This window comes from Chiloscyllium punctatum, chromosome 25 (assembly GCF_047496795.1).
Source record: "Chiloscyllium punctatum isolate Juve2018m chromosome 25, sChiPun1.3, whole genome shotgun sequence".
Classification (NCBI taxonomy): Eukaryota; Metazoa; Chordata; class Chondrichthyes; order Orectolobiformes; family Hemiscylliidae; genus Chiloscyllium; species Chiloscyllium punctatum.
The window spans coordinates 85,562,408-85,577,823 of record NC_092763.1 but is presented as its reverse complement, the minus strand read 5'-3'; positions in this window follow the sequence as shown (position 1 = coordinate 85,577,823).

Genomic DNA, 15,416 nt, shown 5'->3' with positions numbered 1-15,416 from the left:
ACCACCCTCTGTCTGAAAAAGTTGTCTCTTAGGTCCCTTTTACATCTTTCCCCTCTCACCCTAAACCCATGCCCTCTAGTTCTGGACTCCCCGACCCCAGGGAAAAGACATTGTCTATTTATCCTATCCATGCCCCTCAGGCTTTAATAAACCTCTATAAGGTTTCAGCCTCCAACGCTCCAAGGAAAACAGCCCCAGCCTATTCAGCCTCTCTCTGAAGGCAACATCCTTGTAAATCTTTTCCAAATCAGTTCAAGTTTCACAACATCCTTCCGATAACAGGGAGACCAGAATTGCACTCAATGTTCCAAAAGTGGCCTAACCAACGTTCTGTACAGCCGCAACATGATCTCCCAATTCCTGTACTCAATACTCTGTCCAATAAAGGAAAGCAAACCAAACGCCTTCTTCACTATCCTATCTACCTGTGACTCTACTTTCAAGGAGCTATGAACCTGCACTCCAAGGTCTCTTTGTTCAGCAACACTCCCTAGGACCTTACCATTAAGTGTATAAGTCCTGCTAAGATTTGCTTTTCCAAAATGCAGCACCTCACATTTATCTGGATTAAAGTCCATCTGCCACTCCTCAGCCCATTGGCCCATTTGATCAATTTCCTATTGTAATCTGAGGTAACCTTCTTCGCTATCCACTACACTTCCAATTTTGGTTTCATCAGTAAATTTACTAACTATACCTCCTATGTTCATATCCAAGTCATTTAAATAAATGACATAAAGTAGTGGACCCAGCACTGATTCTTGTGGCACTCCACTGGTCACAGACTTCCAGCCTGAAAAACAGCCCTCCACCACCACATTTTGTCTTCTATCTTTGAGCCAGTTCTGTCTCCACATGGCCAGTTTTCCCATATTCCATGAGATCTAATCTCACTAACCAGTCTCCCATGGGGAACCTTGTTGAACACCTTACTGAAGTCCATATAGATCACATCTACTGCTCTGCCCTCATCAATCCTCTTTGTTACTTCTTCAAAAAACTCAAGTTCATGAGACACGATTTCCCATGCACAAAGCCAGGTTGACTATTCCTAATCAGTCATTGGGTTTCCAAATACATGTACATCCTGTCCCTCAGGATTCCCTCCACCAACCTGCCCAACACCGATTCAGGCTCACCGGCCTATAGTTCCCTGGCTAGTCCTTACCACCTTTTTAAAATAATGGTACCATGTTAGCCAACCTCCAGTCTTCTGGCACCTCACCTGTGATCATTGATGATACAATTATCTCAATAAGGGGTCCAGCAATCACTTCTGTAGCTTCCCACAGAGTTCTAGGGTACACCTGATCAGGTCCTGGGGATTTATCCACCTTTGTGCATTTCAAGACATCCAGCACTTGCTTCTCTGTAATATGGAGATTTTTCAAGATGTCACCATCTATTTCCCTACATTCTATATCTTCCATGTCCTTTTCCACAGTAAATACTGATATAAAATACTCATTTAGTATCTCCCCCGTCTCCTATGGCTCCACACAAAAGCCGCCTTGTTGATCTTTGAGGGGCCTTATTCTCTCCCTAGTTACCCTTTTGTCCTTAATGTATCTGTAAAAACCCTTTGGATTCTCCTTAACCCTATTTGCCAAATCTATCTCATGTCCCCGTTTTGCCCTCCTGATTTCCCTTTTAGGTATACTCCTACTTTCTTTATACTCTTCTAAGGATTCACTCGATCTATCCTGTCTATACTTGATATGCGGTATTCCGCAAGGATCTGTTTTGGGACCATTGCTGTTTGTCATTTTTATAAATGACCTGGAGGAGGGGCTAGAAGGTTGGGTGAGCAAGTTTGCAGATGATATGAAAGTCGGTGGAGTTGTTGACAGTGAGGAAGGATGTGACAGGTTACAGCGGGATATAGATAAGCTGTAGAGCTGGGCAGAAAGGTGGCAAGTGGAGTTCAATGTGGGTAAGTGTGAGGTGATTCACTTTGGTATGAGTAACAAAAAGATGGGGTACTGGGCTAATGGTCAGATACTTGGTAGTGTGGATGAGCAGAGGGATCTTGGTGTCCATGTACACAGGTCTCTGAAAGTTGCCACCCAGGTAAATAGTGCGGTGAAGAAGACATATGGCGTACTAGCTTTTATTGGTAGAGGAATTGAGTTCCAGAGTCCTGAGGTCATGTTGCAGTTGTATAAGATTCTGGTGCACCGCATCTGGAGTATTAGATTAGATTAGATTACTTACAGTGTGGAAACAGGCCCTTCGGCCCAACAAGTCCACACCGCCCCGCCGAAGCGCAACCCACCCATACCCCTACATCTACCCCTTACCTAACACTACAGGCAATTTAGCATGGCCAATTCACCTGACCTGCACATCTTTTGGAGTGTGGGAGGAAACCGGAGCACCCGGAGGAAACCCACGCAGACACGGGGAGAATGTGCAAACTCCACACAGAGAGTCGCCTGAGGCGGGAATTGAATCCGGGTCTCTGGCGCTGTGAGGCAGCAGTGCTAACCACTGTGCCACCGTGCCGCCCACAATTGTGTACAGTTTTGGTCGCCATACTATAGAAAGGATGTGGAGGCACTGGAATGGGTGCAGAAGAGGTTTACCAGGATGTTGCCTGGTATGGTAGGAAGATCGTATGAGGAAAGGCTGAGGCACTTGGGGCTGTTTTCATTGGAGAAAAGAAGGTTTAGGGGTTACTTGATAGAGGTGTACAAAATGATTAGGGGGTTAGATAGGGTTGACCATGAGAACCTTTTTCCACGTATGGAGTCAGCTATTATGAGGGGGCCTAGCTTTAAATTAAGGGGTGGTAGGTATAGGACAGATGTTAGGGGTAGATTCTTTACTCAGCGAGTCGTGAGTTCATGGAATGCCCTGCCAGTAGCAGTGGTGGACTCTCCCTCTTTATGGGTATTTAAATGGGCATTGGATAGGCATATGGAGGATAGTGGGCTAGTGTAGGTTAGGTAGGCTTGGATCGGTGCAACATCGAGGGCCAAAGGGTCTGTACTGCACTGTATTTTTCTATGTTCTATGTTGTATATGCTTCCTTCTTTTTCTGAACCAACCCCACAATTTCTCTAGTGATCCAGCATTCCTGACACCTACCTTTCCTTTCACCCTAACAGGAATATACTTTCTCTGGACTCTCATTATCTCATTTCTGAAGGCTTCCCATTTTCTAGCTGTCCCTTTACCTGTGAACTTCTGCACACAGTCAACTTTTAAAAGTTCCTACCTAATACTGTCAAAATTGGCCTTTCTCCAATCTAGAACTTCAACTTTTAGACCTGGTCTATCCTTTTCCATCACTATTTTAAAACTAATAGAATTATGGTCGCTGGCCCCAAACTGCTCCCCCACTGACACCTCAGTCACCTGCCCTGCCTTATTTCCCAAGAGTAGGTCAAGTTTTGCACCTTCTCTAGTAGGTACATCCACATAATGAATCAGAAAATTGTCTTGTACACACTTAACAAATTCCTCTCCATCTAAACCTTTAATGCTTTGGCAGTCCCAGTCTATGTTTGGAAAGTTAAAATCTCCTACCATAACCACCCTATTATTCTTACAGATAACTGAGATCTCTTAATAAATTTGTTTCTGAATTTCCCTCTATTTGGGGGCCTATAATACAATCCCAATAAGGTGATCATCCCTTTCTTATTTCTCAGTTCCACCCAAATAACATCCCTAGATATATTTCCTGGAATATCCTCCCTAAGTACAGCAGTAATGTTATCCCTTATCAAAAATGCCACATCTCCCTCCTCTCTTGCCTCCCTTTCTATCCTTCCTGTAGCATTTGCATCCTGGAACATTAAGTTGCCAGTCCTGCCCATCCCTGTTTCTGTAATTGCTATGATATCCTAGTCCCATATTCCTAACCATGCCCTGAGTTCACCTGCCTTCCCTGTTAGGCTTTTTGCATTGAAATAAATGCAATTTAATTTATCAGTCCTACCATGTTCTCAACTTTGTTCCTGCCTGCCCTGACTGTTCTATCCAGGTCTCTTCGTATTCTATAGGTTTCGATCAGATTCTCCCTCATCCTTCTAAACTCTATTGAGTACAGACCTAGAGTCCACAATCACTCCTCATATGTCAAAGCTGTTGCCTCCAGGATCATTCTTGTAAACCTCCTCCGGACACCAGCCCCCCACGGCTATCACATCTTATTGAGTCATAGAGTCACAGAATTATACAGTGTGGAAGCAGACTCTTTGGACTGACTTGCTCATGCCGACTAAATATCCTAAATTGATCTCATCCCATTTGGCCCATATCCCTCCAAAACCTTCCTATTCATATACCCATCCAGGTACCTTTAAATGTTGCAATTGTACCAAACTTCACCAGGCCAATGGACAGAGGAGTGGCAGATGGAGTTTAATTTAGATAAATGTGAGGTGCTGCATTTTGGAAAGGCAAATCAAAGCAGGGTCATTATGGCAAGGTCCTAGGGAGTGTTGCTGAAGAAAAAGACCTTGGAGTGCAGGGTCATAGTTTCTTGAAAGTGGAGTCACAGGTAGACAGGATAGTGAAGAAGGTGTTTGGTATGCTTTCCTTTATTGGTCAGAGCATTGAGATAGGAGTTGGAAGGACATGTTGCAGCTGTACAGGACATTGGGTACGGCACAATTGGAAAACTGCGTGCAATTATGGTCTCCCTGTTTTAGGAAGGATTAGATTCCCTACAGTATGGAAATAGGCCTTTCAGCCCAACAGGTCCACACTGACCCTCTGAAGAGTAACCTACCTAGACCCATCCCCTGGCCCTCATATTTACCCCTGACTAATGCACCTGACACTGTGGGCAATTTAGCATCAACAATTCACCTAACCTGCACACCTTTGGATTGTGGAAGGAAGCCGGAGTCCGTGGAGGAAACCTGTACATTCACAGAGAGAACGTGCAAACTCCACACAGACAGCTGCCCAAGCGGGAATCAAACCCAGGTCCCTGGTGCTGTGAAGCAGCATGCTAACCACTGAGCCATTGTGCTGCCCCAGATGTTGTGAAACTTTAAAGGGTTTGGAAAAGATTTGTAAGGATGTTACCTGGGTTGGAGGATTTGAGCTACAGAGTGAGGCTGAACAGGCTGGGGCTGTTTTCCCCGGGCATTGGAGGCTGATAGGTGTCCTTATAGAAGTTCATAAATTCATAAGGGGCATGGATAGGATAAATAGACAAAGTCTTTTTCCTGGGGTAGGGGAGTCCAGAACTAGAGGGCATAGGTTTAGGGTGAGACGGGAAAGATATAAAAGAAACCTAAGTGGTAACATTTTCAGACAGAGGGTGGTGGTATGATCTGCCAGAAGAAGTGGAGGGTACTGGTACAATTAGAACATTTAAAAGGCACCTGAATAGATATATGAATAAGAAGGGTATCGAGGGATATGGGCCAAGTGCTGGCAAATGGAACTTGATTGGGTTAGGATATCTGGTCGTCATGGACAAGTTGGACCCAAGGGTTTGTTTCCATGCTGTTCATCTCTATGACTTTGTAACCTTCTCTGGCAGCTCGTTCCATACATGCAGCACTTTCTGCATGAAGAAGTTACCACTTAGGTCCCTTTTAAATCTTTCTTCTCTCACCCTAAAACTTTTCATGCTAGATTTGGACTCCCCTGTCCTCGGAAAAAGACCTTGTCAATTCACCCAATTGATGCTCCACATGATTTTATAAACCTCGATAATGTGACCTCTCAATTTTCCAACCCTCCAGGGAAACCAGCCTGCAGCCTCTTCAGACTCTCCCTGTAGCTTAAACCTGACAGCTATAGTTGTCTGATGTGGGAGATGGCTGATCCCATTGTGAACGGCAGTGACCACATCTGCAGCAAGTGTTGGTTGCTGGAAGAACTCCGGATCAGAGTTGATAATTTAGAATCTGAGCTTCAAACTCTGCGGCACATCCGGGAGGGGGAGAGTTACCTGGACGCTTTGTTTCAGGAGGCAGTCACACCTGGGAGATTAAGTAATTCAAAATCAGTTAGTGATCAGGAACGACAGGGTGTGACTGTAAATGAGGCAGGTAGGGGGTCTGAGTTCAGGAGTGGAAGAGCCTCAGCCCTTGACCTTGTCCAACAGGTATGAGATATTTGCTTCCTGTATGGATGAGGAAAAGGGCTGTGGTCAGGATGAGGTAGCTGACCACAGCACCATGGTGCAGAAGGCCATTCAAGAGGAGGGAGTAAAAAGACAAGTAGTTGTTATAGGGGACTCTAGGGGGACAGATAGTATCCTTTGCAAGCCTGTTTGGGAGTCCTGCATGGTGTGCTGCCTACCCGGTGCCAGGGTGCAGGACAGCTCCGAACGGCTTGAAAGGATTTTGGAGCGGGAAGGGAAGGATCCAGTTGTTGTGGTCCACGTTGGCACTAACAACATAGGCAAGGCTAGGAAGGAGGATCTGTTTGGGGATTATCAAGCACTAGGAAGGAAATTGAAGAACAGGTCCGCAAGGGTCATAATCTCTGGATTACTGCCTGAGCCATGTGTTTATTGGCATAGGGATAAGAAAATTAGGGAAGTAAACACGTGGCTAAGAGAGTGGTGTAGGAAGGAGGAATTCCATTTCATGGGACATTGGCAGCAGTTTTGGAACCGGGGCGATCTGTACCAATGAGACGGTCTCCACCTGAACCAACCTGGAACCAGTGTTCTGGTGAAAAGTCACTAGGACTTTAAACTTGTGAGTCGAGTGGAAGGGAAAGAGACAGGGAGTATGGAGTCAAGTAGAAAGATAAGCAGCAGGTTAGCATGTGTGCAGGGTTTAAGTTGAAGGCAGACTTCGAATGAAGCAAAAGGGAAGGATAACTTAGGTAGAGGTGATGGAAATCATGATGATAAGAAAATTAGCATTAAGGTGCTTTACCTGAATGCTTGTAGAATTTGTAACAAAGTAGATGAGTTAACAGCACAAATCACGGTGAATGATTATGATGTGGGAGGCATCACAGAGATGTGGTTGAAGGGGGTTCAGGACTGGCAGTTAAACATCCAAGGAGTTACAACTTATTGAAAAGACAGGGAGGTCGGCAGAGGGGGTGGGGTTGCCCTGTTAGTTATGAATGAAATTAAATCTATGGCACTGAATGACGTAAGGTCAGATGATGTGAAGTCTGTGTGGCTGGAGTTGAGGAACCACAAAGGCGAAAAATCCATTGTGGGAGTTATGTACAGACCTCCAAGGAGTGGTCAGGACCAGGGGCGCAAGATGTGTCAGGAAATAGATAGGGCATGTCAGAAAGGCAAGGTCACGGTGATCATGGGGGATTTCAATATGCAAATGGATTGGGTGAATCATGTTGCCGGTGGATCCAAAAAAAGCGAATTCATGGAATGCTTACAGAGTGGCTTTTTGGAACAGCTTGTGATGGAGCCCACAAGGGAGTAGGGTATTCTGGACTTACTGCTATGCAACGAGCCAGACTTTATAAAAGATCTTAAAGTAAGGGAGCACTTAGAAGGCAGCAATCATAATGTGGTCCAGTTCAGTCTGCAGTTTGAAAGAGAGAAGGCAAAATCAGATGTAATGGTGTAACAGTTAAATAAAGGTAATTACAGGGGCATGAGAGAGGAACTGATCAAAATTGACTGGAAGCAGAGCCTACTGGGGAAGACAGTAGAGCAACATTAGGTGGAGTTTCTAGGTGTAATCGAGGACACACTACAGAGGTTCATCCCAAAGAACAGAAAGATTATCCGGGGGGGTGGATTAGACAATTATGGCTGACAAAGGAAGTCAGGAAATGTATCATAAAAAGAGAGAGCCTATAAAATAGCCAAGAGCACTGGGAAATCAGAAGATTGGGAAGGCTACAAAAACAAACAGAGGATAACAGAGAGAAATAAGAAAGGATAGGATCAAATTGAAGGAATGCTAGCCAGTAATATTAGAAATGATAGTAAAAGTTTCTTTCAATACATAAGAAACAAACAAGAGGCAAAAGTAGAGATTGGGCCATTCCGAGTTGATGCAGGAAGGCTAGTGATGGGAGATAAGGAAATAGCTGAAGAACTTAATAAATACTTTGTGTCAGTCTTCACAGTGGAAGACATGAGTAATATCCCAACAATTAAGGAGAGTCAAGGGGCAGAGTTGAGTACGGTAGCCATTACAAAAGAGAAAGTACTTGATAAGCTAAAAGGTCTAAAAATCGATAAATCTCCTGGCCCCGATGGGCTACATCCTAGAGTTCTGAGGGAGGTGGCTAAAGAAATAACGGATGCGTTGGTTGAGATCTTTCAAAATATTGGAAAATTGCTGTTGTAACCTCCTTGTTCAAGAAAGGATCAAGACAAAAGATGGAAAATTATAGGCCAATTCGCCTAACCTCGGATGTAGGTAGAATTCTAGAATCCATTGTTAAGGATGAGATTTCTAAATTCTTGGAAGTGCAGGGTTGGATTAGAAAGAGTTGGCATGGATTTAGTAAAGGGAGGTCATGCCTGACAAGCCTATTAGAATTCTTTGAAGAGGTAACAAGTTAGACCAGGGAAACCCAGTGGATGTTATCTATTGAGACTTTCAAAAGGCCTTTGATAAGGTGCCTCACAGGAGGTTGCTGAGTAAGGTGAGGGCCCATGGTGTTCGAGGTGAGCTACTGGCATGGACTGAGGATTGGCAGTCTGACAGAAGGCTGAGAATTGGGATAAATGGTTGTTTTTTGGAATGGCAGCCAGTGACAAGTGGTGTCCTGCAGGGTTCAGTGTTGGGCCGCAGCTGTTCACTTGATCTATTAATGATCTGGATGAAGAGACTGGGGGCATTCTGATGAAGTTCGCCGATGATACAAAGTTAGGTGGACAGGTAGGTAGTACTAAGGAGGTGGGGAGGCTGCAGAAAGATTTAGACAGTTTAGGAGAGTGGTTCAAGAAATGGCTGATGAAATTCAACATGAGCAAGTGCGAGGTCTTGTACTTTGGGAAAAAGAATACTGGCATGGACTATTTTCTAAACAGTGAGAAAATCCATAAAGCCAAAGTACAAAGGGATCTGGGAGTGCTAGTCCAGGATTCTCTAAACATTGACTTGCAGGTTGAGGCTGTGGTTAAGAAAGCAAATGTAATGTTGTCATTTATCTCAAGATGGTTGGAATGTAAAAGTAGCGATGTGCTTCTGAGACTTTATAAAGCTCTGGTTAGGACCCATTTAGAATACTGTGACCAGTTTTGGGCCCCGCACCTCAGGAAGGACATACTGGCACTGGAGTGTGTCCAGCACAGATTCACATGGATGATCCCTGGAATGGTAGGCCTAACATACGATGAACGGCTGAGGATCCTGGGATTGTATTCATTAGAGTTTAGAAGGTTGACGGGAGATCTAATAGAAACTTACAAGATAATGCATGGCTTAGACAGGGTGGATGTTGGCAATTTGTTTTCGTCAGGCAGGGCGCAGCCCTGGGCACAGCCTTAGAATTAGATGGGGATCAATTTAAAATGGAAATGAGGAGACATTTCTTCAGCCAGAGAGTGGTGGGCCTGTGGAATTCATTGCCACAGAGCGCAGTGGAGGCCGGGACGTTAAATGTATTCAAGGCAGAGATTGATAAATTCTTGATCTCGCAAGGAATTAAGGGCTACGGGGAGAGTGCGGGTGAGTGGAGTTGAAATGCCCATCAGCCATGATTGAATGGTGGAGTGGACTCGATGGGCCGAATGGCCTTACTTCCACTTCTATGTCTCATGGTCTCATGGACAACCCTGGCAACATCCTTGCAAAATTTGTCTGAACTTTTTCAAGTTTAACTACATCTTTCATATCGCAGGAAGACCAGATTGAACGCAGTATTCTAAAAGTATCCTCACCAATGTCCTGTACACCTGCCAACTCTGAACCTCAATGCACTGATCAATATTCCTGAGATACGGGAGCCAAATCTGCTCACAATATTCCAAATGCGGTCTGACCAGAGCCTTATACAACCTCAGCAGTACATCTCTGCTCTTGTATCCTCACCCTCTCGAAATTAATGCCAGTTCATTTCATCCAGTTCACTCTTCACTATTTTAGAGGCTGATCTGATGTTATTCTCAACTCCAATCTTGCCCATTTGACTTCCTTACTGTCGTGAAATCTGTGTAAGTCACCCCTTGAGTATATTCAGTGACTCAGTCTTGCAGCCGTCTGGTGCAGATAATTTCAAAGATTCATAAATCTCTGAGAGAAGACATTTCCCCTCACACAGTTATTGAGGTTTATAGCACAGAAAGATTCCCTTTAGACCATCGCTTCAACTGCATCTTAAATTGGAGACCTGTTAATTTGAAACTATGCTTCTGAACTCAACGTTGCTCCACTCGACATCCATCCTGTCAAAAGCTTTTTGAGTGTGATCTGTTTCAACAAAATCACCTCTCATTCTCCTAAACAGCAATGAGTGTTTAATGTAATAAACTGCTCAAAGGGCCTGCTGGGTATTTTTAGGGCTAGATTAGTGACATATCACTTTTATTCCTCCTTAATTCTTTCACAGGATATGGGTGTTTCTGGTGGGGTCAGCATTTTTTGTCCATTCCCAATTGCCTTTGAACTGTGTTGACCATCAAGAATGAATGGCTTACACCCGAAACATCGATTCTCCTGCTCCTCAGATGCTGCCTGAGTGGTTGTGCTTTCCCAGCAACACACTTTCATTTCAAAGGGCAGTTAAGAGACACTCAAATTGCTGTGGGTCTGAAATCATATCAACCAGACCAAGTAAAATGGCAGTTTAGTGTGTTTTCACAATTAGTGGGAGGCAAGGTGGCTCAGTGGTTAGCCCTGCTGCCTCACAGCACCAGGGTCCCAGGCTCGATTCCAGCCTTGGGTGACTGTCTGTGTGGAATTTATATATTCTCCCTGCGTCTGTGTGGGTTTCTTCCGGTGGTCTGGCTTCCTCCCACAGTCCAAAGACGTGTATGATACTTGGTTTGGCCAGGCTAAATTGCCCATAGTGTTCAGGGGTGTGCAGGCGAGATGGATTAGCCATAGGAAATGCAGGGTTACAGTGATAGGGTAGAGGAGTGGGTCTGGATGGGATGCTGTTTGGAGGGTTGAATGGCCTGTTTCCCCACTGTCGGGATTTTCTGAAGAGTTAGGCCCACAGAACAGGATGGTAAATACTGAACAGAAGATGGGATTGGGAGAGGGTATGGAATTGGAGGGGAGGGTAGAAATCTTCCTGAGGGGTGTTGGTATCTTGGAGTTGTTGCATCTTATGTTTTTTAATGCCTGAAAGGAAAAGAAAAAGTTTATGGTTAGCATATTTAAGGGCAGGCACGGTGGCACAGTGGTTAGCACTGCTGCCTCACAGCGCCAGAGACCTGGGTTCAATTCCTGCCTCAGGCGACTGACTGTGTGGAGTTTGCACATTCTCCCCGTGTCTGCGTGGGTTTCCTCCGGGTGCTCCGGTTTCCTCCCACAGTCCAAAAATGTGCAGGTTAGGTGAATTGGCCATGCTAAATTGCCCGTAGTGTTAGGTAAGGGGTAGATGTAGGGGTATGGGTGGGTTGCGCTTCGGCGGGGCGGTGTGGACTTGTTGGGCCGAAGGGCCTGTTTCCACACTGTAAGTAATCTAATCTAAGTAATCTAATCTAATCTAATCATATCGAATAAGCCAAGGGATGGAGTGGAACGGGGGGGGGGGGGGGGGGGAAGGGCAGCTCTGAGCCTGTGTGAGGTGGAAAGAGAGTGTTCGTATGACAACACATAGCACTGAATGTGGATGCAAGGTTTGTGAAGGATTGTAGCTCAGGTTGAGGTTTAGGGTGTAGGTTTGCTCGCTGAGGATATCAAACCTATAGCTCAGTGAGCAAACCTACACCTTAAACTGAATGTGGATCCCAGGATGGAGCAAGAGCTGCTGCCTGAGGAGTGTTGTACATCACAGAGATACCTGTGATCCTGGGTGGATTCAAAACACAAAGGATGAAACTCCAATCAGAATCCACGTGGAGTGAGTCTGGGTCAGAGGAACTCACTGAGGAACCTGATGTGACAGTGGAAGCAGGCTTTGGCAAGCACCTTGTCAAACACCAGGAGTGACAACAAAAGTAATGATGGAGAGCAAGGAGAAAGGTTAGAACGGAAATCTGTTGGAGGGCGATGCAGAGATATAGCAATGAATTAAACCATAAAATAAGTCAAATAACTGCTGATGCTGCAGATCTGCAACAAACCAGAAATTGCTGGCGAAGCTCAGCAGGTCTGGCAGCATTCGTGGATATAAAGCAGAGCTTATACTTGAGTCCAGTGAGTCTTCATCAAAACTCTGAGGGTTCAATCCTGGCTCACTTGGTGATCGTGAACCTGGAATGGGAGTTATCCTGACAGCAGCTACTGCCTCTTCACGATGCTGCAAAGCAATGAAGAACTGTCAGTCTCCAACCAATTGGTAACTCTTCAGGAGCAGGACCTCCACTCCCTGGCCTTTGATCTTGATAAAGACTGTGCCCCTACTGTCCATTAAGTGCTTAATTCAAGGTTAATGTGGCAAACTTTTCCGAAAAGATGTGACATAGATGTCATGTTGAATCTCCAGCCAACGGCAAGATCCCCATCACCTCCATTAAATCACTCACTCAGTGTCCTTCTTTCTCAGCACCTAGTTTGTTATATAGACTCAGAGACTCATAGAAATGTACAGTATGGAAACAGACCCTTTGGTCCAATGAATCCATGCTGACCAGATATCCTTAATTAATCTAGCCCTATTTACCAGCACTTAACTCATATCCATTTAAATTCTTCCAATTCATATATCCATCCAGATGGCTTTTAAATTTTGTAATTGTATTAGCCTCCACCACTTCCTCTGGCAACTCATTCCATACACGTACCACCCTTTGCGTGAAAACGTTGCCCCTTGGGTCCCTTATAAATTTTTCCCCTCTCACCCTAAACTTATGCCCTCTAGTTCTGGACTGCCACACCCCAGGGAAAAGACCCTATTTACCCTATTCATACCCCTCATGATTTTATAAACCTTTATAAGGTCACTCCTCAGTCTCCGACGCTACAGGGAAAACAGCTCCACTTAACAGACTTGTCAGAGTTTCCCTTTCACTAAATCATGTGGATTTTGCCTGAAGATAGTATGATTTTCTAAATGTTCCACAGCTGTTTCCTTAACAATAAATTCCAGCATTTTCCTAATGACAGGTAGAAGACTAATGTCCTATAGTTTCTGCTCTCTGTGTCTTTGCTTTACAACATTTGCTACTTTCCAATCCACTGGGACCCTTCTAGGATCCAATTATTTTTGGAAGATTCAAACCAAGCCACCCGCAATACCTGAGAAGAAATTTCTTCACCCTGAGAGTAGTAATCCTGTGGAATTCTCTACCACAGAAGCCAGTAGAGGTCAAAGTACTGAACAGGTTTAGAAAGACATAGATTTCTAAACAGTAACAGCATCAAAGGGATAGGAGAGGGCAGGAATAGGGCATTGAGATAGAGGAATACATTTGATAATATTGTGATCATATTCACCTGACGAAGGGACAGTGCTCTGAAAGCTTGTGATTTCAAAAAAAACCTGTTGGATTATAACCTGGTGGCATGTAACTTCTGACCTTGTCCATCCCATTCTAACACCAGCACATCCACATATTGAATGGTGGAGCAGGGTTGATGGGCTGAATGGCCGTTTGAAATGCCATTTCCTGTGTGCATGCTTCCTCATGACTCCTGGCCCTTAGTTGGGTGCAACATGTTTCCATATTCATGTTTGCTGCTTACCTTGTGAATTAAATCCATTTTATTTTAAAGCTGTATTATTAATAACACAATCCACAGTGAAATTGAAATTTATTGGACAATGAATATTACTTCACGTCATTTAAAATTCTCAGTAGAAAATGAAAAGTTTCCTTTCTTGTGTCACATTAAAATCAATGCCTTTAGAGAGCTGAGGAGTGATGCTGATAAGAATCAGTAAAGTGAATGGTAATGTGATGGCCAATAGCATCTGCTGTTTCCTCGCCATGGAGTGGCTCAGATGAATTAGTAGATTTATGAGTACATAAACTATTATAAAACACCGATTTCTATGCTTCTATGATTTATGCATTGATATAAGTTGATAAGTAATAACTTGCCCGTTTCAAGCAGAGTAAGCTGAAGAGCCTTTCTGCATCATAACAATTTTGATGTTTTAATTTTCTTACATACTCAATGTTACTATGTTGCTTTACTAATTTATTTTGTTGTTAATTTTCAAATGCTAAAGCAGGCTCACATTGCAAAACAATTTTGGGGAGCCCTCCCCCCAGTTAACTTTAGCTACTCTCTATCTTTTCATATTATCATAGAAGATCTTACAGTCTGCCTTTATATTTCTTAAAAACCGAAAGAACTGCGGATATTGTCAATCAGAAACTAAAATAGAAATTGCTGGAAAAGCTCAGCAGGTCTGGCAGCATCTGTGAAGAGAAATCAGATTTAATATTTCAGATCCAGTGACCCTCTCTCGGAACTGTTTTGTATTTTTTGTTAAAGTATTCTTAATTTGTTTTTTCTGCTTTGTCATTAGTCAACATTTTTTGGTTTCTAAAAATTTCCCAAACTTCTGGCATACCCTAATCTTAACAAAATCATATGTATCGTCTTTCAATGTAATGCCTTTCACCATTAATCACAAACAATACATCCTTCTTATTAAGTCTTTCTTTCTCACTAGAATATATCTTTTTCGAAATTGAAGGTTGAATTTGTCAGGACATTGGCCCCAGTAGAGTTCAAGAGAAGCCTGCCTCAATGATGCCTCTTTCTCTCGGTCTCTCGAGGACTGGTGCCAGATCCCCATGAATTGGAACTTAATTCTCTCACAACAATCTTTGACTCAGAGATTCCACTGAAACTATGACAAGTTGCTCACGTCTCAGGATGTAATTCATAGATTATTGCCATTATAGTTCTGATTTTCAATTTAGCTTCTAGCTGCTCATATCCCCGCTCACACTACCTCAACAGAGCCACTTGCTTAGAACATAGAACATAGAAAAGTACAGCACAGAACAGGCCCTTTAGCCATGATGTTGTGCCAAGGTTTAACCCGAATGTAAAATATAGTAACTTAACCTACGCACCCCTCAACTCACTACTATCCATGTGCATGTCCAGCAGTCGCTTAAATGTCCCCAATGACTCTGCTTCCACCATCACCGCTGGCAACGCATTCTATGCATTCACAACACAGTGTGTAAAGAACCTACCTCTGACGTCTCCTTTATATCTTCCTCCTAATATCTTCAAACTATGACTCCTGGTACCAGTCAATCCTGCCCTGGGGAAAAGTCTCTGGCTATTGACTCTATCTATGCCACTCATTATCTTGCATATCTCAATCAGGTCACCTCTCTTACTCCTTCTCTCCAGAGAGAAAAGTCTGAGCTTTTTCAACCGCTCTTCATAAGGCAAGCCCTCCAGTCCAGGCAGCAT